The 24895-nt window shown below is 42.8% G+C and overlaps 1 protein-coding gene across 5 annotated transcripts in view; it reads right to left on the reverse strand.

Annotated features, from left to right (window-relative positions):
• The window catches only part of GALNT1 (polypeptide N-acetylgalactosaminyltransferase 1), a 127111-nt gene extending 111255 nt beyond the window's left edge, over positions 1-15856 (reverse strand). For 2 of the 5 annotated variants that reach the window (XM_082354314.1, XM_082354315.1), the window contains exon 1: positions 15708-15856. The gene's annotated coding sequence lies outside the window, so the exon portion shown is untranslated. The remainder of the gene's footprint in view (positions 1-15707) is intronic. The other 3 variants (XM_082354316.1, XM_082354317.1, XM_082354318.1) reach the window with 2 other exon arrangements.
• Between the last annotated feature and the right edge of the window lie 9039 nt (positions 15857-24895).

Consider the following 24895-nt stretch of genomic DNA (forward strand, 5'->3'; position numbering starts at 1 on the left):
GGAAATGTGAAGACCTTTGTGGAGCCCCTGACCCCTCAGAAAGTGATATTGGCAAGGACTTCTAGGGAACCAGGTGATGGCATGACTGGGTTAGTCACTGCCACTTCTCACAAGTCTGGAGCTGCTAGTAAATGAAAACAGAACAGGTCAGGACTGGCAATCAAGCATCGCTGTGGGTGTGAGTAAAGTGAACTGCAGGTGGACCCCACTTTGTCTGCCCTAAAAAAATGGATCAGTCCCAATCTTCTTACATATTATTTTATTACATTTTTGTTATATATGAGGGTATTCCACATAGGACATTCGCCATAATATTAAGAGTATTGTAATAGTTAAGTGTGAACTGTGGATTAGTCAAAATCTGCTGCTTCATTTAGGCCCCATCCCCAAAAGATGTAACCTTATATTCCGAGACTGATCTTCAAGACACCACCCAACCCCCCAGTGGGCTGATGTCAGCACTGGATTGACTGCCTTCTTCCTCACTTCCAATCCCCTCCATCCTCCATCAGCTGCAACACTCAAGCTGACTTCTAACACTGTCGTCCTCAGAGGCCCGGATCCTGGCGCTCTGTCTTCTGTCTCAGGGCTCAACACCAACCTGCCCGTCCACACCTTACACGGATACCTCGGCCCACACCAAACCCAGACACAGACCACACCTGGCCACGGTCTCCCCACCATCTGGCGCAGACATTCCTCACCCCACCAAACCTGCCCTTCTCCATTTGCCCCTGAGCCACCTCCTCTTCCCCTACCCCACCTTCCACGTGCTCAGCTACCAACCAAGAAGTCACACAACCTTTGTTATTACACCCTCCTGACACACAAAAAATCCCTCACCCACTGGACCTTTCGGCCTTTCAGTCCTAACCCTAGGCAAGTCCCACTGTTTTGTTCTGCTTTGACTTCCAGGATATTAACATCACAGAGAAAGTTCGGACACCAGGCTGGCTGGGTCCACCGGAAACCCACTTCACAGCCCAGCCAGCCACGTGTGCACACCCTCATGGCCACGCCACGTGGCCCTGGCCCCGGCTCCACTAAGTCTCTCTTCCTCAGACACGTGCTCGCCCTCTGCTCTCTCAGAGCCCTTCCCCGTCCCCAAGGACAGTGCCCTCCACTTGCACACGTAGTCGCATCCCTTCCCACAGCCTCGGAAGCCTTGTTCCACACACGCTTTCCTCCTGTCTCTCACACTCACCAGCCCTTTCTCCTGAGATAATTGTCAGAGATGAGGATTTTGTCTCTCCTTTCCCCACAAAACCAGACTCTTAAAAAATGAACTGCCAACATTTAAACATCAGGACTTTGCACTCAAAACAAAACCAGGATCCCTGGCTTCTCTGGGAAAACAGAACCCTCTGCCCCCAGGGAGAGAGCACACGCCAAGAGCAAAGTCCTCCTTGGAGCCGATGGCTGGCCGCCCCCTCCTGCGGGGGCATTTGTCCCCTCCGACCACAACCCTCCTTCCCTCCTTCCTTGTCCCGTCAGCCCCGCGCTGGGCCCCTGCTCTCACAGGCCACTCCCACTGCTTACAGGCAACGGCCGCTCCTCCTGTCCTACAAGTCACCCGCCTCGACTGCCCCGATCAAGCCCCGCCCTCCTCCTCCTCTCAGCTCCTCAGGGAACTGGCTCCACCTGCCGTCACCACTGATCACCTCGCTGCTGGAGCTGCAGGGAGCAGAGCAAGTCTCTCCACACTCCAGCCTGCCCAGCAGCACTGGACAGGAGTGCCCGTCGTTCCTCACAAGGCCCCCTCCCCCAAAGTCAAGGCTTTCCTGACTCTGTTCTCTTCTAATTCTCCTCCTGACCTTCCAATGGCCAGGCACCTGGAAACACCTCTGAAGGCCATGCAGGCCCCACAGTCAGCACGCTCTCCCCTGTAACACTGCCACCAGCCAGCCCAGGTCTTGGAGTTTCTCTCAAGGAAAAAACAACAGGAAAAAGACTCAGTCTAAACCTGACCACAGTCTTGCACCTCGAAAGGTACGCATGCTGATTTATTTATTCAACAGAACCGCTCACTTCTCAGCTGGAAGCACCTGTGCTTAAGAGACCAGTAAGTGAAGGTCCCTATTTTTGCCTAAGGAAGTCACAGCCCAGAAGAAACACAGATGAATAAACTGAGCGTCAACACGATACATGATGTGATAGAGGAAAAAGCACCACTGAGGGAAAGGCCAGGGAGGGCCCGAGCAGCTTGCTGAGAGAGACACTAGAGCCATCCTCAGCCTCACCCACACCAACTGCCACCACTGTAGTCCAAGCCTCCTGCAAGTCTCCTCACTGGTCTCCACGCTTCTCTTCCACCCATCCTACCTCCTGCATGAATCCATTCTCCACACTGCAGCAGGGTGATCTGCCTAAAATTTGAGATCGGGCTCTCTCCTGCTCAGAGTCTTCCAACAGCACTGGGATTAAGGTCCTGCATCACCCGTCCCGTCGTCCCTGCCTATTTCCCTCCCTGCGTCTCACCTCACTTTCCATTGCACCAGTGGCCCTTCAGCCACAGTGATCTTTCAGTTCCTTAAACAGAGTGAGTCCTCTTCTGCTACATGGCCTCTGCACGTACCATTCTTTTTACCTGGAATCTTCTTGCCCCACTCTCTGTACTAAAATCTTTTTTGACCTCTGGGTCTCAGCTGAAACATCATTTCCCCATTATTTATTTTGTTTGTTTGTTGTGAAAACTCCCATTATTCACTTAATTGTCTCTATTTTTGTCTACCCCGTTAGATTGTAGATCAACAAGCACAGGAACCATGTCTGTTCTGTTCACTGTGTATTCACATAACCTGGCCCACAGCAGACACTCAATAAATATTCGCTCAATGACGATGTAAAAGACTCTTTCCTTCTCTGCAGTCCCAAATGTAAGTATCCCCTTGGATTCATTTCTCGGCCCTCTCCACCACTCCCTATTTTCACCATCTCCATGCTGCTCATGCTTATCTGTACCTCCAGAACTGACCTCTCCTGCCAAGATCAAGTTCCACAATTACGATGGCCGCAGGACAGTTCCACCTGGAGTTCCTCTCTGGCACCTGCAACTGGACATGTCTCAAGACACACTCAGTAACTATCCTCAAACAAACTCCTGTTTTTTTCCATTTCTGTTAATGGTGATATTCTCCTAGAGGTCGAGTGACTGACTTCTCTCTTTCCTTCGTCCACTGACAAGAACATCTGATTCCATCTCTAAAAATGCAGCTATATGTTCCTGTATACACGGTCAACTAGACTGGTGCATTAGCCTCACGTCCTACCTCTAGTCTTAAAATAAAAACCACCCACCTACATGTATTTTAAAGTTCAATTCTGATGTCAATCAACAGTCCATCAAAATCCTTCAATGTCTCCCTACTGTCCTCCAAATAATGTCCATATTCTTCTGCTTGGTATTCAAAGACCCTATTAATCTTGTCCACACTATTCTAACCAGGCAATCTAGCTTAGTGGTTAAAACCATAAACTCTGGAGCCAGACTGCCATGTTAAATGCACAGACACAGGGAAGGTGCACATCCCAGCTTCACCACTTAACTTCCCTGGGCTACAGTTCCTCCATCCTTCATCTAAACAATGGGGATAGGGCTTCCCTGGTGGTGCAGTGGTTGAGAATCTGCCTGCCAATGCAGGGGACACAGGTTCGAGCCCTGGTCTGGGAGGATCCCGCGTGCCGCGGAGCAGCTGGGCCCGTGAGCCACAACTACTGAGCCTGCGCGTCTGGAGCCTGTGCTCCGCAACAAGAGAGGCCGTGATGGTGAGAGGCCCGCGCACCGCGATGAAGAGTGGCCCCCGCTCGCCGCAACTGGAGAGAGCCCTCGCACAGACACGAAGACCCAATACAGCCAAAAAGAAAGAAAGAAAGAAAGAAGCTTTCATTTAAAAAAAATAAATAAATAAAATATAAACAATGGGGATAATGATAAGAGTAGTTACCTCTAAGGACTGTTATAACGATTAAATGAACTAGTGTACATAGAACACTTGGAATAGTGCCTGGCACTGATCAGTGCTACACACGTTGTGTCTTATTTATGTTTTGCAGCACCATCTCCAACTGTCAATAGCTTACATCCCAGTCTATCTGAACCAACTCCTTGTTTCTCTAATACTCCTCAAACTTCTCCTTCTGAGGTAAGAGCCCACGACACCAGCTGATAAACACTGGCTGATAAGCTGCCAGTATTACACCCCTTCCTCTAACTCAAGGACATCTCCAGTCGAACGCTTCTACCACAAAGCTCCTTTCTCTCCAGGAGTGTCCTTATAGCTCATGCACTGAAATGCCCCAGAGGCTGCTCATCACAGGATTTCCAGCCCTATTCAGAGACTCCTAGTCTACAATTAACCATCCTCTTCTTCCCTCTACTTTCTCACTCCTCTCCCAAGTTTCAGATCAGAGACCATCTTACCACCATTCTCCATGCCGAGTGGCAAAACTGTTTTAGTTCTCTTATGCCCCTATTTCTGGGTAGAAGTTGAAACTCTCATGGCTGTTCTCCCTACAACAGTCCTATTTCATCAGGTATTGTTCTCCCTGCATGGAAACACTTAAAATAATTAAAACTAATTCTGCGGCTTGACTATGAGCAGAATATGGACTTCTCTCTGAAGCAGTCAGGCCTCACCTACCCTCTACAGCCCCTGCCACACACAGGGACTGGTAAATACTAGAAAAGTGTTTACTGGTAACTCACGAATCCCTAGAGGCGGAAAAATGAGAGTTACGACATTCCCAGAAAATTTCACTCACTCTTTAACCTTAAGAGAAACAATGAATATAAACTGCAATGTGCAATTTCCAAAGACCAATCCAATAACTTAGCATGTGGCTTTACCAACAAATGCAAATTCTACTCCTATTTATAACTGAACTGATACTTAAAAAAAAATTTTTTTTTAACGAGAAGGAAGTCCTAACTACCAAGGACACAAAGATCTAGCAAAAACCATGACATCTAAACTAAAGAACTACCTTCAATTCACCTCAAGGCTCCCCAAAAGGGTTTATCTAGTGTCTCTTAGTGTTTATCCCATAGCTAAGGTCGCCAACCAAAAGATTACATACCAGAAACCTATATTTACACATCTTTACAGAACCAAAAACCACCATATGTTCTCTATGTAACATTAGAAGTTATAATTACAATGACTGTAAAGGATTCTTATAAACACTTGTAGGAATTTATTCTATAACATAACATTTTATAAGAACTCTAAAAATTAAAGGAGAAATAAGTCACATAAAATCAGAGGTGCACTCTGAACTCTGATCGCTAATGTAACAGCTACCCTAAAACATTCTTTCTCCTTAAGGATTAAAAGGGTTTCACATTGAAGACATCCCTACAAAAATACAAGGAAAATAGCAGAGGAGAAACTAAACTGAATGGCTGATCACTGACTTCTAGTTTCAAAAAGAATCAAGTAGTCATACCCTAGGCAGTGCTAGTCAAAGTGTGGTCCTTAGACAGCAAACTGCTTGCACCTACTCCATGAAGAGTAAGCACAGAGATTGAGAGTAAGCATTTAGAAACTTTGACGGCAATGTTACAGAACTTTTACATCTACTAAATCTAACAATAAAAAATTGTAAGTTATATATTGTAGGCTTTTAATTTCATTTTTCTTATAATTCATACTTTACATATGTTAGAAAAGAATCAGCCTGTGACAAAGGGAAAATGTTAAAAACTGGTCCTTCAGGGACATTTGCTTCCAGGAAAATGGAGTAGATGTACTTTTCCTTATTTCTCCCACTAACTACAACTAAAAATTCTAGACAGTGCGTATGAAACAAACATAAGAAGACTCTTAAATGTGGAGAGAAGAAGGCAGACTGGCAAGGCCTCAGGCCCTGAGGAACAACACAGTGGTGACTACCCTGGGTTTTATTTTTGCCTCATATATCCCAAACTTGGAAGTGAAGAAGCTGGCCAACTGGAAATGCCAACAGTCACAGACAAAAAAAAAGCCCAACAAAAGCCTGCTCTCTCTAGCCAAAGGACCAAAAAAGGGACATCTTAGCAAGACAGAAAACGCTAAGGGAAAAAAATGACTCTACTCCAGACAAAAACCACAGAAAAAACTGTGGCCCACCGAGGCCAGCAAAGTTCAGGTAGGTTGCTTAGATTTCCATATACTCACCAGGCTGTAACAAGGCACCCCAACCCCATCCACACTAGACTGGTGCTAAGGAGGCCAAGTAGGGAGCCCAGGCTTTTATCCATGTCAGCTGGTAACAAGGCACCCTTCCACATCATGTCCCCTGAGGATCCTGAACCTCTAACCCCATCTGACAGTAACAAAACACTCTACTTCTTGGGTCGAGGGAGGCCAAGTGGGGAGGCTGTACTTCTAATTCCTCCTAGCAATAACAAGGTAGCACCACATGCCACCCCTACCCCTGCTGGAGTGGTGTCAAAAAAAAGCCAGCTAAAACAAAGGCTTAAATAAGATCCAGAATTTCATAGAATATGAAAATTTCCAAGTTTTAATTAAAAAAAAAAACAAAAAGACACTCACCATACCAAAAGCCAGGACGCCCTCAAACTAAATGAAAAAGACATTAATAGATACCAATGCCAAAATGACAGAGATGTCAGAATTATCTGAGAATGATTATAATGCAGCTGTGACAGAAATGCTTCAACAAGAAATTTCAAAATAAATAAATAAAAACAAATAAATAACCTCAACAAAGAAACAGAAGATACAATTAAAAACAAAATGGAAATTTTAGAGCTGAAAAGTACTGAAATGAAAAGCTAAGTTGATGAACTCAACAGCAGAATGGAAGGGACAAAGAAACTGGAAGATACAAAAGCAGAAATTACTCAAACTGAACAACAGAAAGAAATAAACTAAAGAAAATTGACAGCCTTAGGAACCTGTGGGACCATAACAAAAGATCTAACATTCAAGTCATCAGAGTCTTGAAAAGAAAGAAAGTTTGCTGAAAAAGCACTTGCACTCAGGAAATAATGGTGAAAACTTCCCAAATTTGGAAAGAGACACAAACCTACAGGTTCAGGAAGCTGAGTGAATGCAAACAGGATAAACCCAAAGAAATCCAAACCAACATTTATCACAATTAAATTTCTAAAAACTAAAAATAAAGAAAAAATCCTGAGCACAGTGTTAGATAAAAGACACCTTAACTACAGAAGAAAAACTATTCAGACAGTGGATTTCTCATCAGAAACCATGGAGGCCAGAGGTAAGTGGTACAACATTTTTCAACTGCTGAAAGAAAAGATCAACACAATCCTATATCCAAAGAAAATATCCTTCAGGAATGAAGAGCAAATCAAGTCATCCCGAAATGAAGGAAAACAAAGAAAATCTGTCACCAGTAGGCATACCCTTAAGAATGGCTAAAGGAAGTTCTTAAAAACAAAAAAGAAATGATAAGAGAAGGAATCTTGACACATCAAGAGAAAACACAGTAAGCAAAAATACAGATAAATAGGCTTTCCTTATCCCCTTGAGTTTACTCATTTATGTTTGTGAAAGCAAAAACTATAACACAGTGTCTAGTGTACTTGTAAATGTTTTTAAAAGAAATAAATACAATTGTATTAAAATGTGGGCGGGTAAAGGGATGTATAGGGAAGTAAGGTTTCTGTGCTTCATCTGAACAGGAAAAATGATGACACCACTAGACAATGATTAGCCAGGTATATATAATGTAATACCTAAATCAACCAGTAAAAATACTTTTAATTTAAAAAAACTATACAAAGAAATACACTCAAAAACACTAATAAATTAAAATGGAATTGTAAAAAAAAAAAAAAAATGCTCAAGTAACCCACAGGAAGCTGGGAGGAGGAGCAGTGGGGGAATACCCAGAGAAACAAAATACAGAGGGAATAAACAAAAAATTAAATGGCAGACTTAAGCTCTAACAGATCAATAATAACATTCATTGTAAATGGTCTAAATGCATCAATGAAAAAGACAAAGATTGCTAGAATCAACTAAAAAACATGATCCAACTATATGCTGTCTACAAGACACTTAATTCAAACATAACAGTTTAGGCAGGTTGAAAGGAAAAGAATAGAAAAGGATATATCATTCAAACAAAGGAAAGCAATCAAAGGAAAAAGAAAAGTAGCAGTTATGTTAATATCAGATAAAAGTAGAATTCAGAGCAAAGAGAATTACTAGAGACAGAGAAGGACATTATGTAGTGACAGAAAGTGTCAACCCACCACGAAAACACAGCAACCTTAAATGTGTATGCAGCAGAGAGCTGCAAAACATGTAAAGCTAAAAACTGATATAACCTAAAAGGAGAAACAGACAAATCCACAAATATAGTTGAGACTTCAACATCCCTCTCTCAAGAGTTGATAGAATACCTAGGCAGAAAACCAGCAAGGGTATAGAAGAACTCAACAACACTATCAACCAACTGAATGTAATCAACATATATGAAACATTTATAAAACACTCCACTCAACAGCAGAAAACACATTCTAATCAAGTGTCCACAGAACATATACCAAGATAGACTATATTTTAAGCCATAAAACAATCCTAAACACATTTAAAAGAACTGAAACATACAGAGTGTATTCTCCAACCACAACAGAATCGAAGTAAAAACCAAAAACAGAAAGATAACAGGAAAATCTCCAAACACCTGGAAACTAAACAACACACTTCTAAATAATCCATGGGTCAAAGAAGTCTCAGAGAAATAAAAACATATATTGAACTGAGTGAAAATAAAAATAAAACAGAATTTGTGGGACACAGCTAAAACAGTGCTTAGAGGAAAATTTATACTGCTAAATGCCCCCATGAATATAAATGCAAAAAGTCCTCAACAAAATATTAGTAAATAGAATTCAGCAAAATATAAAAGGGATAATACACCATGGCCAAGTGGGGTTTATTCCAGGAATGCAAGGCTGGCTCAATTAAAAATCAATCAAAATAATCCATCATATCAATAGGCTAAAGAAAAAAATTACATGACCATATAAAGATCAATGCGCAAAAAGCACTTAATGAAATTCAACACCCATTCATGACAAAAACTTTCAGAGAGACAGGAACAGAAGGGAACGTCCTCAACTTGATGAAGAGCATCTAGAAAAACCCTACAGTTAACACTATACATAATACTGTGTAGTATAAGTACCTGACAATTAGCTTTTTTGATTGTACAACGTAAATGCCTGACATTAAGCTTTTGATGTCCCAGGCATCCAGTTCAAAGACATCCATCTTGAATAAACACATTGCCAGCTACACAGCTAGATAAAGAGCCATGCCGCCCCACCCATAAAGTTACGTTTTTTTTGTTTTTGTTTTTTCTTTAAGAGAGCTCTAGTCATTAGATAACTGACCATTTGACAGCTTGCTTTTTCCTTCCTGTGCCCTAATTCCTGCTCTTATGTCTTACATTCACCAATAAAGAGAGAACCCACAAAACCCTAGGCCCCTCACCATCAACCCCAAAAAAAGCAGAAACCCAGGTCTGCACTCTTTACCCACAACCTCGTTGTGTGGCCTCAGGCATGCCATGTACCCTCCTCCAGGACCTGTAATAAGCCTTTTTTTTTCAAACTTCCCTTATGGCTGTTGCAGAGGTGTGTCTTACAATCACTGTAAGAGCACAAGGGCCAGTCCAGACACAAAACTGGCTCCAAAAGGGGAAATGTCTGTGTGGGGGCTCACCACAGGCCCAGGTGAGTGCCAGTCATTTCTAGCCAATAGCATCACTATGGACTGGCAGAGACTAACCCAAAACATAGTGAAAGACTGAATGCTTTCTCCCTAAGATCAGAAACAAGGCAATAACGTCCTCTCCTATTATTCTTATTAGACATAGTACTAGAATTTTTCGCCAGTGCAATCAGGCAGGAAGAGGAAGTAGACAGCATGCAGATTGAAAAGGAAGAAATAAAACTGCCCCTATGTAGACAAGACATGGTTGTCTACTTAGAAAGTCTCAAGGAATCTACAGAAAAACTCCTAGAACTAAAAAATGGGTTCCGCAAGACTGCAGGATACAAGATCAACATAAGAAAGTTAATACTTCTCTCTACTAGCAATAAACACATTGACACCAAAATTTAAAATACAATACCATTTTTTAACAACTTTATTGGAGTATAATTGCTTTAAAATGTTGTCTTACTTTCTGCTTTACAACAAAGTGAATCAGCTATACATGTACATATATCCCCATATCCCCTCCCTCTTGTGTCCCCCTCCCACCCTCCCTAACCCACCCCTCTAGGTGGTCACAAAGCACCGAGCTGACCTCCCTGTGCTATGTGGCTGCTTCCCACTAGCTATCTATTTTACATTTGGTAGTGTATATATGTCCATGACACTCTCTCACTTCGTCCCAGCTTACCCTTCCCCCTCTCCATGTCCTCAAGTCCATTCTCTACGTCTGTGTCTTTATTCCTGTCCTGCCCCTAGGTTCTTCAGAACCATTTTTTTTTTTAGATTCCATATATATGTTAGATACGGTATTTGTTTTTCTCTTTCTGACTTACTTCACTCTGTATGACAGACTCTAGGTCCATCCACCTCACTACAAATAACTCAATTTCGTTTCTTTTTATGGCTGAGTAATATTCCATTGTATATATGTGCCACACCTTCTTTATCTATTCATCTGTCTATGGACACTTAGGTTGCTTCCATGTCCTGGCTATTGTAAATAGTGCTGCAGTGAACATTGTGGTTCATGACTCTTTTTGAATTACAGTTTTCTCAGGGTATATGCCCAGTAGTGGGAATGCTGGGTCATATGGGAGTTCTACTTTTAGTTTTTTAAGGAACCTCCATACTGTTCTCCATAGTGGCTGTCTCAATTTACATTCCCACCGACAGTGCAAGAGGGTTCCCTTTTCTCCACACCCACTCCAGCATTTGTTTGTAGATTTTTTCATGATGGCCATTCTGACTGGTGTGAGGTGATACCTCATTGTAGTTTTGATTTGCATTTCTCTAATGATTAGTGGTGTTGAGCTTCCTTTCATGTGTTTGTTGGCAATCTGTATATCTTCTTTGAAGAAATGTCTATTTAGGTCTTCTGCCCATTTTTGGATTGGGTTGTTTGTTTTTTTTGATACTGAGTTGCATGAGTTGCTTGTAAAATACAATACCATTTTCAATTGTTCAAAATACAAATACTTATATGTAAATCTAACAAAAACCCAACAAAATCTAACAAAACATAGACTTGTATGATAAAACTACACAATGCTAATGAAAGAAATCAAAGATCTAAATAAATGGAGAGACATACCATGTTCATAGATTGGAAGAGACAACAGAGTAAGACATCAATTCTCCCCAAATTGATATACAGTTCTAATGCAATTCCTATCAAAATTCCAGTAAGATTTTTTTATAAATATAAACAAGATTATCCTACAATTTATATGGATAGGCAAAGGAAAGAACAGTTAATACAATTCTGAAAAAGAATGAAGTAGAAGGAATCATTCTACACCTACTTAAGACTTATTATATTGCACAGTAACCAAGACTGTACAATACTGGTGGAGGGACAGACACATAGATCAATGGAACAGAGAACCCAGAAATAAACGCATACAAGTATACCCAACCGATTTTTTTTACAGATATAAAAGCAATTCAATGGAGGAAACAATGTTGCCTTTTCAACCAATGGTGCTATAATAGCCAAACCTGTAAACAACAAATGTCCTTCAACAGGTAAATGGTTAAAAGAACCATAAAAGTACATCCATACTATGAAATACTACTCAGCAATAAAAAGGAAGCAACTATTGATACACCCAATACCTCGATGAGTCTCCAGAGAATTATGCTGGGGGGGGGGGGGGCGTGGGGGGCAAAAGCCAATTCCAAAAAGTACTTACTATATGACTCCATGTATAAAACATTCTTAAAAGGACAAAATTATAGAAATGGAGAACAGATTAGTGATTGTCAGGACTTAAGGAGTGGATGCAACTGGGAGGGAAGAGGGTATGGCTATAACAGAACAACACGCAGAAACCCTGTGCTGATGGAAATGTTCTGTATCTTGACTATATCAATGACACTCTCATGGGTCTGATATTGCACTACAGTTTTACATGATACCACTGGGAGCAACTGGGTAAAGGGTACATGGGATCTTTCAGAATTATTTCTTGTAACTGCATGTGGATCTACAATTATGCCACCAAAAAAAGTTTAATTTAAAAAAGCCCAGAGTTTGGGCTTTTTGAGCACTAGCTGTCCCGAACTCCTTGCCTGGTGCCCTGAAATAAATGCTGCACTTTCTTTCATCACTCACACACACACAAAAGCCCAAAACTAGACCTTCACTCACTACTCTAAGATTCATCACCCAAACGTTAACACTTCAGAATAGATCTACCTTCTTAACAGCTCTTTATTAATTATGGCTTTGTGGTGGACTGCGGACACACAGATATAAACGTAAAATATATCCGTACCCTCAAACACCATAAACTCAAGTAGAGTGACAAACACAGGCATAAATCAACAGTGAAAGACTTCATAAAGGAGATGAGATTTGAGCAAATCCTTGAACAAGAGGTAGCACTTACACAAGTGGAAGTGGAGATGGGGATGTCTTGGGAAGAAGAAATCATATGTAAAGACTCGGAGCTAAAAATAAACACAGTGCCTATGAAGAAAGGGGCGTGTGTGTTGTGAAATAAGAAAAAGATGGAGTAAGCAGTGTGGGGGTAACAATGGAAGGTCCCCAAAAGCTGGCGTGAGGAATGCAAATGAGAGAAGACTTCCTTACCAACCCAGCCAACCAAAAGCAAGCAGCTCCCCACCACCACACAAACACAGTCTCTCCAGCACCCTTTACCTTTTCTTTCTAGCACTCATCACAAGTTTAATTATTATGTACTTACCTGCATGTTTATCTAATGCTTTCCAACCCCAGTTATCTTGAGTACCTAAAGCTGGGACTGGCACACAATAAGCGCCCAGTAAATATTAACTGAGTCAATGAACAAACAGTAAGTATTCACTTCTAGTTCCCTTCTATGCAGTTGCCCCAGTCTTCTTTCCTGCATTATCCGTCACTCCGTGCGTCATGGTCCCTCTCTGACCCACTGCCTCTTTTAGCTAATCTCTCCTTTTTCCTAGCTCCTCCACCTCAGCCCAGCTCTTAACCCATCATAAAAAACTCAGTATATTTTAAAATAGTGGTTCACATTTGCAATGTTGTAACACACTTCTGAATCTCAACCAATTAAGAACTGTATCCCAAGAATCTGTTACTGAAAACAGAGCACTACAGTTGTCAGTTGTTACAGAAGCATAATAGATGTATATATTACATAAACAGACAAATACCAGCAGAAATAGCTATTCCTGTCAGGATCTTACTTTCCTGAATATGAGAGCCTTTTCCCAGTATTAGATGATCCTAACTGGTCTGTGGAAAGCTGCCCACTGAAGACAGCCAGGACAGTACTCCTCAAGGCTACCAAAGTTACACAAAACAAGGAAAACTGAGAAACTGCCACAGACCAAAGACTAAGGAATCATGATGACTAAATGCAATGTGGTGCAATGTGGTACCCTGGACAGGATTCTGGAACAGAAAGAGGATATTAATGGGAAAATTGGTGAAATCCAAATAAAGTCTGGAATTTAGTTTTTAAAAAATAATATATATACACATATACATATGTATGTGGCACTAAGATATGATTAAGATTCAAATTTATAAATATTATTTTATATTATTAAAAAGAGAAAGAGATAGGGCATGCAAGGGAACCAGGAAATGAAACTCAGACCAGGGTAGCTGGGGCTTAGAGCTGAAAAACTACACATAGATCTACCTTCATTTTGATTCTGGTCCTATGCTCTTACCCGCTGCCCTGAATATTACCTTGCCTGAATTGCTTGGGATTAACTAGTTTTGACTTCTGAACAGGCTCATTAATATACTCAAGAAGCATTTATTGCTTCTTATTACTGCTTACCAAGCATTGTGCAGTCTTTGAAGATACATGGCTGGAAAAGGAAGACAAAATCTCTGCTCTCATAAAGCTGACACTCTACTACAGAAGCCAGGCATTTAACAAGTATTTGTGTAAATGATGAGTGTTCCCAAGGCATTCAAAGTTGGCTTAAGAGCCCTACCAAACAATCCATCAGGACATTTGTTAAACCCAGTTATCACTGGTGTTCTGAATAAGGCCTTCAGTATGAAAACAAATCACTTGAGATCTGAGATCTATCACCTGTGACCTGTTAAATCACTTTAACAGACACTCATTCAGTTGATGTGGCTTGGGACCTGAGATTCTGCATTTCTTCCAAACTCCCAGGCGACAGAGAGGCTGCAGCTGGTTCACGAACCACACTTTGCATTAGTAAAGCACTGAAGGTACCACGGAAACATTCCTTAAACTATCATGTAAAATGCAAGCTCCATGAAGCCAAGGACATTTTGCCTCTCCTATTCACCATACTATACCCAGGACTTAAAACTATGCCTCATAGACAGATGGCACTCAACAAATATTTACTGAATAAGCCAATGGATATATGGTCTAAACAAGTGCTGTTCAATAGTAACCACCGGTCACATTTGGCTACTGAACACTTGTAATGTGGCTAGTGAATTTTCAAAACTTTAATTTTAATTAATTTAAATAGCCACACGTGGTTAGTGGCTACCACAATGGACAACCCAAGTCTAGACACAGATGTAATGTAAAGAGCACAGGATTAATAAGACCTAGGTGTGAATCCCAACTCTGCTGCTTAGCTTGCGCCCTGTAAAGTTACAGCTTCTTAGGGCCTCAACTTCATTTGTGAAATGAGGACAAAATACCCACCCATCCCACCCCACCCTCTCAGAGTTCTTGACAAGAATTATTATAGATCAATGTGTTGATATTAAGCATAACGTACGATCTCTGCCCTCCAGAAACAGTTCACAATCACAAAGACTACTCTGACCATTGCCCACACTTGCCAGAAAATGCCAAGCCCGTCTGGTTAGCTTAGCGGCTCTGTGAATGAGGCCAAGGTCACAAGTTCGGAGGAGGGGAACCTTCACTTAGCAAGGTTGACTAGGTAAGAGAGGCAATGACACTGCAAATCATCACAATTCCTGGCAAATCTTTAAATGGGCATTGCATTGATTATGGATGAGTAAATGACATTTCATTCATTCATTCTTCCAGGAAGCTGTACTACATTACCTAACGCCTGCTATTTCCCATCCACAGACGTCTGCTAATTCAGGGCCGGGTCCTCTTCGCGGGTAGTGGGCCGGAAGCCCCCAACCCGGGCCGCCCGTGTGTCCTCCCCTCCCGCGTCGCGCCGGCCGGACGGGGGTCAGCCTGGCACCGCGGCTCCAAGTACCACACCGCCGGACCGAACCCAGGAGCCATATTTAGCTGTATTTTGGTCAATAAAACAAACTTCCGTCTTCTAAAGAAAAACGGTTCTAACTCAATGTCAAACTAGGACGGAAACTCGCTTCTCGCCGCAGCGGCCAACCAGAGACGCCGCGTGTCCAGCAGCCCCCGAGTCCCCGACCCGGACCCCGCGCCCAGCGTGCCCGCGCCGGCCACAAAGGGACGGGAGACGCGGACGCGGCCGGGCCTCCTCCTCCTCCTCCCCCGGCCCCGCGTCAGCCGCCGCGGCTCCGGGACGGCCCGGGCGCGGGCGGACACTCACCTCGGTCCGCGCGCGGCGGCGGCGGCGGCGGCGGCGGCGGGCGCTCCTCGGAGCCGGCCCGGGCGGTCGCGGCGCGGTCCCGCGGGCCGCAGCGCGGGCGCTACTTTCGGGCCGCCGTCCGCCGCGCCGCCTCCTCGACCACTGCCGGCGGCTCCCCCGGCGGGCGGGCGGGCCCGACGCGGGCCCCGCCTCCGCCGCGCCTGCCCCCTCCTCCGCGCGGGGCCTCGCGGGCTCGGCGCGCTACTCCGGGCCACCCCGCATGCTGCTGCCGCCGCCGCTACCGCTCACTCGGGACCGCCTCAGCACGGCGGTCCGGGGCCGCAGGGCCGCCCACGCAGGCCTCTTGGGCGCGGTCCTCCCGCTCGCGGCGTGCTGGTGGCGGCGGCGGCCCGTGCGGCTGCGCGGGGGAGGCGGGGGCGCCGCGCGCTCACCCGGATGCGGCGCCCCCGCCCCTGCGGCGAGCCCACCTCGGGGCCGCGGCGCTTTCCTCGGGGCCGTGAAGGTTCCGGCTTCTCGGCGCCTCTACCTCTGCCTGTCCCACCCGCGGCGAGGCGCGGAACCCGGGGGCCGGAGCGAGGGCCTCCGGGCGGCGCTGCCGGTTCTGTCCCGGGCGGGAGCCTGGGTCTGTGACGGGCTCGGCCGTGAGGTCCGGGCCGGGTGGTCTCCACCTGAACCTGTGCACGGACAAAGGGGCTGCCGCCGCAAGTGAAGTACAGCTCGGGCCGTTTCACGTCGAGCAGGTCGCGGGGTGGGAGGAAAGGACGGTGCCCTCACCGCGCCGACGAGATCTTCGGATCGATCCCGGGGCCGAGGCCAGGGCTGTTCCTGACCCGCGAGCGGTCGACGAGGACTCGGAGCTGGAGGACGGTCAGCGGCCCCTTGGTCTGGCCGAGCTGAGCGCTGCGCCCGGCGACGGGGATGCAGGAGGTCCAGGACCCAGGGTGGGCGGCGAGAGGGGAGGCCACCGACCGGCGAAGCCGGAAGAGGCAGCCAGGCCTTGGGGGACAAAAACAACCCCGGCCCCCGCAGGATAGGGGCTGTTTAGGGCAGTGTCTCCCACGTAGTTCTGAGAGGGGCCCTTCCACTGTGCCCCCTTGGGAAACACTCTTCCTTGGCACTAATTCCAGTACCTAGCCGTACCTTAACCTGAAGAGAAGACGCAGCCTGGTCCTCTGTCACTCACTAGGCATGACCAACTGTTCTTTTAATAAATTTTCTACTTGAATCATTCAGAGGTTTTTGTGTTTTGCTTGCCAGCGATGAAACTAATGTTTATAATATTTAAATGGTCCCATTTTTATATTTTAAATAAAGGTATGTTCGCAGAAAGAACCAAAAGGCTGGAAGCAAATAATGTTACTGAAGATTATCTGTGGAATTTTACTATCCTATTTTGTGCTTATCTACATTTTCCAAGTATTCTAAAATAAAAGTTAAAAGTTGCTTTTTAAAAGTACTTACATAATATTTTGAAACAAAGTGAATCATGATTGGCCTGTTAATGTACCACAAGGGAACTTCACTTTGAAGTTTGTATCTTTTTAAAAAATAACCGTGTTAAGGAAAAAAAAAAGATTTTTTTGTATCTTGGGGAAAAAAAGATTTGCAAATCGTATATCTGATAAAGGACTTGTATTCAGAATATATAAAGAACTCTTATAACTTAATAAGACTAATAATTGAATTTTAAATGGACAAAAGAATGGAATAGGCATTTTACCAAAGAAAATATTTACATGGTCAACAATAGCATGAAACGATGTTCAACATCATTAGTGACTAGGGAAATGAAAATCAGAACCACAATGAGAAAGCTCTTCACACCCACTACAATGGCTGTAATAAAAACGACTGATGATAGCAAGTGTTGCTGAGGAGATTAGAGAGATTAGAACCCTCACCTACATTTCTGATGGATATGTGAAATGGTACAGCCACTTTGGAAGTTTGTTAAAAAGGTACTTAAAAAGTTATACATAAGAGTACCATATGACCCAATGATTCCACTCCTAAGTATATACCCCCCAAAACTGAAAACATGTTCATATAGCAAGTTGTATATAAATATTCATAGGAGCATTGTTCATAATACCTGAAAACTAGAAACAATCCAGATGTCCAGCAACTGGTGAATGGATAAACAAAATGTGGTATATCCATACAATGAATGCTATTCAATAAAACAGAATGAAAGATACATAGAAGATATGTGGAAGATACAACATAGAGGAACCTCAAAAACATTAAACCAAGTGAGAATAGCCAGATGGGTGGTGATCATGGGTTAGGTCAGGCAGTAGGCATATGTCAGCATGGTGAGGGCAGTCCTGGGTGTGGTAAATGTGGATCATAAGCAGTCAGGAGGGTGCCTTGCTTTGGATCTGGTGATAAGAGCAGTACATTTTAGGCATTTGTAAGGGGCATGGGCAGGTAATGGTGACTAATTGTTGTATTACTGCACTGGATGTCTATATCCAAAAGCCCCAAAACTACACAGGTCCTTTCTGGCCCACAAGCCATGTCCTTTGAGGAAGGGGGGGTGGGGGGGTCATTCCCAGGCTGAAGAAGAGTCCAGAGCAGCACATGGTTCCTCCTTGGCAGAGACAGCAGAAGGACATGTGGCATATTGTACATGGTCTCCTAACACTTCCTCACCAAGTGTCACTTTTATGTATGCATTTCATTGGCCAAATCAAACGACCTGCCATATCTAACTTTCAAAGAAGCAGGGAAATGCAATATTGTCCCCAGAAGGCAGAGAGCTGCAAAAAATTGGGATTATAACATTAATGACTATCACAAGTATCAAAATTGGAGGGTAACTTTTTTTAACTTTTTATTTTGAAATAATTATGAATTCATAGGAAGTTGTAAAAACTGTACAGAAAAGTCCTTTGTACCCTTCACCCATTTCCCCCCAATGGTTACATCTTATAACTGTAACTTATAAAAAAGCTATAAACTTGTAACGATAGTACAATATCAAAACCAGGAAATTGACATTGGTACAATATGTGTGTATAGTTCTGTGCCACTTTATCACATGTACAGTTTCCCATAACTATCACCAGCATCAAGATACAGAACTATTCCATTACCACAAAGATCTCCCTCATGAACTTCCTTCATAGTCACACCTACCCCTCCCTCATCCCCACTATCTCTAACCCCTGGCAACCACTATCTGTTTTCCATCTCTATAGTTTTGTTATTCAAGGATGTTATATAATGGAATCATACAGTATATGACCTTTTGAGACTGGCTTTTTTTTTTTTTTTTTAACCTGGCATAATACACTTCCATGTGGTTGCATCGTTTTGTTTGTTTTGTTTTTGCTAGTCACCTGTCAACTGGGCCGGGATGAAAGTGCTGGCTCCCCACTTGGTCTTCTCTGACATCACCCCAGCAGGGGTTAGAGGGGTCATGAGTGATGCCTTCTAACAAAAGGGTGAAGGTGGGAGTCCCTCTATTCAGCCTTTGCTGACTGGGACAGGGGTGAGGTCACTTTTATTTTTTCCCGCAGGGTTTGGCTAGAATAGGGTAGTTACTGGTCTAAGAGTTGTCTACGTTGCCCCTTTCCTAGTCCTTTAGCTAGTGAGAGCAGGCATTTCTTGGGGTTTTTTAAAAATTTGTTCCTGTGGTGGTTGTAGGTTGCCAGCTTCTCTAGCCTAAGATATATGAGGCAAGACAAACAAACAAACCAAACAAACAAAAAAATAACACAGAGAACTCATTGTCCTGTCATTCCTCAGATCCCAAGGTCCTTAGTCAGTTGTCTTCTTCTCTCTGCCTTTCAGAGTTTTCTCTTGTTTATTTCATATACAATGTCCAGGGCTTTTAACTGTTCTTAGTGGGAAATGTACTCCATCCACACTATTCCATCTTGGGCAGGAACAAGAAGTTGAGAATAAAGTTTTAAAACATAAATTAGAGCAGATTGCAGATTATTCCTATAAAAAAGTCACTCCCAGTTTCTTGCATTCCAATAGGCTTTTATGAGTCAGAGAGGAAAGGGAAAATTTATTGCTGGTTTATTGGGAATTCCACACATACACTCTGGAGACTTATATGGGCTATAATATCATACAGGAAAAAAATAGGTGAAATCCTGGGAACTGCTAGATCAGAGATTCAATGGAGTCCGAGGTCAGCAAGCATGGAGGAGTGGAAAAGCTGAGACAGCTGGTGAGAAGAACAAGCCTGAGGTTCTGCAGGTGGAATAGGCCTTGCCCTGAGAAGGCTCAGCATATGCCATTTGGGCACATGGCCAATGAAGGTGAAGAAGGCAGTGACAGAAATGAACCTAAGAAACTGAAAATAATAGACCAGACACCAGTATGAATTTTTTTTGAGGTTAAGGAAAGCAGGAATCAGAATAGCAGCTAAAACCTAAGTCAGGTACAAAAATCATCAAGGGCAATGGAAGCAAGTCTTAGTGGGCAGTAGATTTGGGTGGGCAGTCATCACTTAAAAGGAAATCAAATGGAATGAACCTGAAATGAAGAGAAATAGAAGAGATGTTGGGTTCTCAGTTCAAAAGAGGTACTGTGGAGTAAGACAACCAGAGGGTTTTTTTGTTAGTTTGTTTGCTTGGCCATACCCTGCAGCATGTGGGTTCTTAGTTCCCTGACCAGGGATGGAACCCATGCCCCCTGCACTAGAAGGCGGAGTCTTAACCACTGGACCACTGGGGAAGTCCCAACCTGAGGTTTTTTGGTTTTTGTTTGTTTGTTTGTTTGTTTGTTTGTTTAATTAATTAATTAATTTTTGGCTGCGTTGGGTCTTTGTTGCTGTGTGCGGGCTTTCTTTAGTTGCAGCAAGCAGGGGCTACTCTTCGTTGCGGTGGCTTCTCTTGTTGCAGAGCATGGGCTCTAGGCGCGCGGGCTTCAGTAGTTGTGGCACGTGGGCTCAGTAGTTGTGGTGCACGGGCTTAGTTGCTCCGCGGCATGTGGGATATTCCCGGACCAGGGCTCGAACCTGTGTCTCCTGCATTGGCAGGCAGATTCTTAACCACTGCGCCACCAGGGAAGTCCCCCAACCTGAGTTTTAACACATGTGAATTCATGGTATTGTTAGATGGCATTTAGGAAGACTCAGTGAAAAAAACTTGGTAAGTAGCACAGGGTGGAGGAGAAGACTGCAGGTCTTTTCCAGCTAAGAGTGGTTTTGAGAGATTTATAAAATACCTTTTTGTGGCCCCTTCTTTCCCCTAGTCATAGCTTCCCAGTCCTATAGGGCACCAGTCTATCTGATTAATTATTTACACATTTCTAGCAAAGGAGTGAGGCACTGCTTTTATAGCTTTAGGCCCAAAGGAAGATGTGGTAACAGAAGCTATGTGACGAAGAGCAATACCCTCACATATGCCACACCACCTGGCTAAGTGACCCTTGAGACAGTTTCTACTAGCTCTGAGGATTCTGAATACAGTCTGTCTTACACTGCCCTGCCATGTTGGCCTTCCTGAAACACCAAGTTCATGAAGTCATTCTGTCCACACACACATTACTCAAGCCATCCAAGCCCTTCACAATCTTGTCCCATTCTTACCGGTCCCAGCCCTCTTGCCCACAGCTCCCCCATAAGAATTCTCTACTCCAGTCATACCACATCCCCTTCAGTGTTCCCTCTCTCCAGATTTATTATGCTGCTTATTTCTTCCTTGCCTACTTTCCTCCACCTATCTTAATCCCTATGGATTCTTCTGCAGTGCAATTTTCTTTACCATCTACCACCTCTTCAGTTGGGTTGATCTCTCTCTCTCTCTCTCCTTTTTTTTTTTTTTTTTGAATTCCTATAATTTCATCATCTGGGGCATTTTTTTTTCCCCACACAAATTAGCTGCCTCATGATATGATAGCTATAATGTTTTATGTGTCTATGGCTTATATCACCTCGTAGATGGTATGCAGTGTACTTTGCACATTTTAAATATAAAAGTAATACATACATATATAAAATACATAAATATAAAAAATTCAAACAGGATAGGAAGATATGAAACAAAGGCTTAAATTTTTTCCACCCAATAGCATCCCCAAAGGTAACTACCTTTTTTTTTTTTAGTATAAATTTGGACTTTAAATTTATTTATTTATTTATTTATTTATTTATGGCTGTGTTGGGTCTTCGTTTCTGTGCAAGGGCTTTCTCTAGTTGGGGCAAGTGGGGGCCACTCTTCATCGCGGTGCGCGGGCCTCTCACTATCGCGGCCTCTCTTGTTGCGGAGCACAGGCTCCAGACGCGCAGGCTCAGTAGTTGTGGCTCACGGGCCTAGTTGCTCTGCGTCATGTGGGATCTTCCCAGACCAGGGCTCGAACCCGTGTCCCCTGCATTGGCAGGCAGATTCTCAACCACTGCGCCACCAGGGAAGCCCAACTACCTTTAACTAATTCTTTTTGGTGGTTGCCACCCCACCTCTCTGATGGATATCTCCCTTAATTCTAAATAGTATAGTTCCAATTCTTGATTTATCAACTTTAGACAGTGTGTGTCAATTTTTGTGGCCATACAAACAATTCCCAAGTCATTGTTTACAACAGACACTTATTGCAAGCTCACAAATCATTGGCTACCACCATGCTGGACTTGGTTTGGCTTGGCTCTATGTGTCTTTTTATCTTGGGTCTTGGGCTAAAGGAGCGTCCATTATTATTTGGGATATGCTTTTCCCACCGCAGGGGGCCACAGCTGAAGAGAAGTAACTGAAACACATGATACTTCTGAAAGCCTCTGTTCAGAGCTAACCAGTGTCATTTCATTGTTCAAAATAATTCATATGGCCAAGCCTAGAGTTGATGGGGATAGGCATGAAACTATCTATGCCCTATCAGGAGGTATGGCAAAAATCATATGACAGAAAGAGTGGATGTATAATCTACTACATAGAAGGAGCAAAAAGTTGGGAACAATAACATCTACCACACACGAGTTTTTTATTGATTTCCACATATCAAAGAATAGGAATTGGACTCATTAACACCACCTCTGTCTCCCTCCTATTTTCAATATTTTGGTAGTTGTATTATAAGTACTTCTTCTACTGGCTTACTTTATAACCTTAAATTATAAAAAGAAAGTACTTTCTTGGCCACTCAACTTTAGGTAGTATCTCTCAAGTCTTCATTATAAAAAATGAGGATATGTATACCCTCACACTTTTACATCCTCTCTTCCCTTTCCATCTCGTAACTTATACATTATAAAGGTTTATAACATTTCCTTCTGTTTTGGAACTATAATTAGGTCTTCTATGCTTTGTGTATAAGTTGATTCAAAAAAGTAAAATCCAATAAAGGGTGCTTGAAATACTAAAATTGTGTACATATTATTTTCTGCAGAATCAAGAAATGTAGGTAGACTTGTGGAGAAGGAAATGTACTTAGGCTTTTCCTAAATATGTATAGATTCAAAAATAATATTTCAAAAACCAAGATAGAATGTTTTATCCTTCATTACACTCCATAAGCTATTCAGAATCATGTTACATTTAATTTGTTTTATATAGGCTGTGATTTTGCTATAGAGCTTTTTATTTTTCAGAGAGTTTCTGTTTGCCTTACTTTTTTCTTATTGACAGAAGAAACAATCACCTTCACTCTATCACTAAGTTCATATAACTTTTAAAATAATACTTATTTGTTGAGGTGAATTCATTTTCCTATCAAATACATTTGTCTGCAAGTTTCACTTTGAACCAATGCCTTTATACCTGCTGCCCAACCAAAAGCCTAGGGATTCTTTTTATTGCTATTCTGAGTTGTGGCCATTATTTTGTGGATTTTATATCTTCATCTTTTTTTATTTCAATTTTCATTTTCTTAAAGCATATACTCAAGTGATTTTTTTTTCCATAAAGGGAGGTAAATGTTGAATTCTTTCAATGTGATTTGCAGGCTGGTAAATTGGCTAGATATAGAATTCTATGTTCCAAACAATTTTCTGTTAGTATTTTGAAGGCATTGTTCTATGGTAGTCCAGCCTAAAGGTAGAAAAATCTGAAAGCCAATATGATTCTCATCCTTTTCCCAATGAGTTGTTTTTGCTCTCAAGAAGCTTTTAGAGTTTTCTCTTTAACTTAGTATAGTGAAATTTCATAAGGATTTGTAAGTTCACAATGAGTGCTGTTCAAAAAGCAGTCAACTATTTAACCAACCAGGATATTTTTGATATCCTGTTACATGACCAACAGTGTTGAAGACATGTGGGGTACATACAAGAGGAACACAGTTATTTCTCAGAGAGCTTCAATCTATAGGAGGACATTTGTGGTCAGGCTAAAGAATAAATCTTAAATGGCTCTTATGTAATGGATTCTTTTTTTTTTTTTTTGATTTATTTATTTATTTTTGGCTGTGTTGGGTCCTCGCTGCTGTGTGTGGGCTTTCTCTAGTTGCGACCAGCGGGGGCTACTCTTCGTTGTGGTACACAGGCTTCTCATTGTGGTGGCTTCTCTTGTTGCAGAGCACGGGCTCTAGGCATGCGGGCTTCAGTAGTTGTGGCACGCAGGCCTCAGTAGTTGTGGTTCACAGGCTCTAGAGCACAGGCTCAGTAGTTGTGGTGCATGGGCTTTGTTGCTCCGTGGCATGTGGGATCTTCCCGGCCCAGGGCTCGAACCCAGGTCCCTTGCACTGACAGGAGGATTCTTAACCACTGTGCCACCAGGGAAGCCCCGTAATGAATTCTTAGTAAGCCAGATTGCATTCAATCATTTATTTTGTGTCTGATGAGACTGTGTAAGGTAAAAGCTATTTACTTTTTCACCTCTGGTAAAAAAAAATTAAATTCTGTGACTTTGTGAGGAGGAAACAAAGTCAGCCTTTCCTTTGCTCTATTGCCTCTTTTTGCTGAAAATTACTTTTTTCCAGCCTAAAGTTACCTTTGTACTAATCATTGTCCATTACTGTCATTTAAAAATAATTTTTGAATAAATATTTCAAATTACTTATTTAGTAAATAATTATAGAAGTTGAAATTCATTCTTTTCATTCTCTCTTTTTGGCTTCTCCTGCAACTTGATCACATTTACAATGAGCTTCTTGCTGGCTTGGTTTGTCTTCTTGAGACTACTGTTATACTTTCTTTTAGGATCATAGAACTCACATCCCCTAACCTAGGTATCTATACCAGCAAAGAAAATAAAACCATGACCATTTTTGTCCTTTTCCTGTAGGTATACCCCTAGATC

Source organism: Balaenoptera borealis, assembly GCF_965194805.1.
Source record: "Balaenoptera borealis genome assembly, chromosome: 14".
Classification (NCBI taxonomy): domain Eukaryota; kingdom Metazoa; phylum Chordata; class Mammalia; order Artiodactyla; family Balaenopteridae; genus Balaenoptera; species Balaenoptera borealis.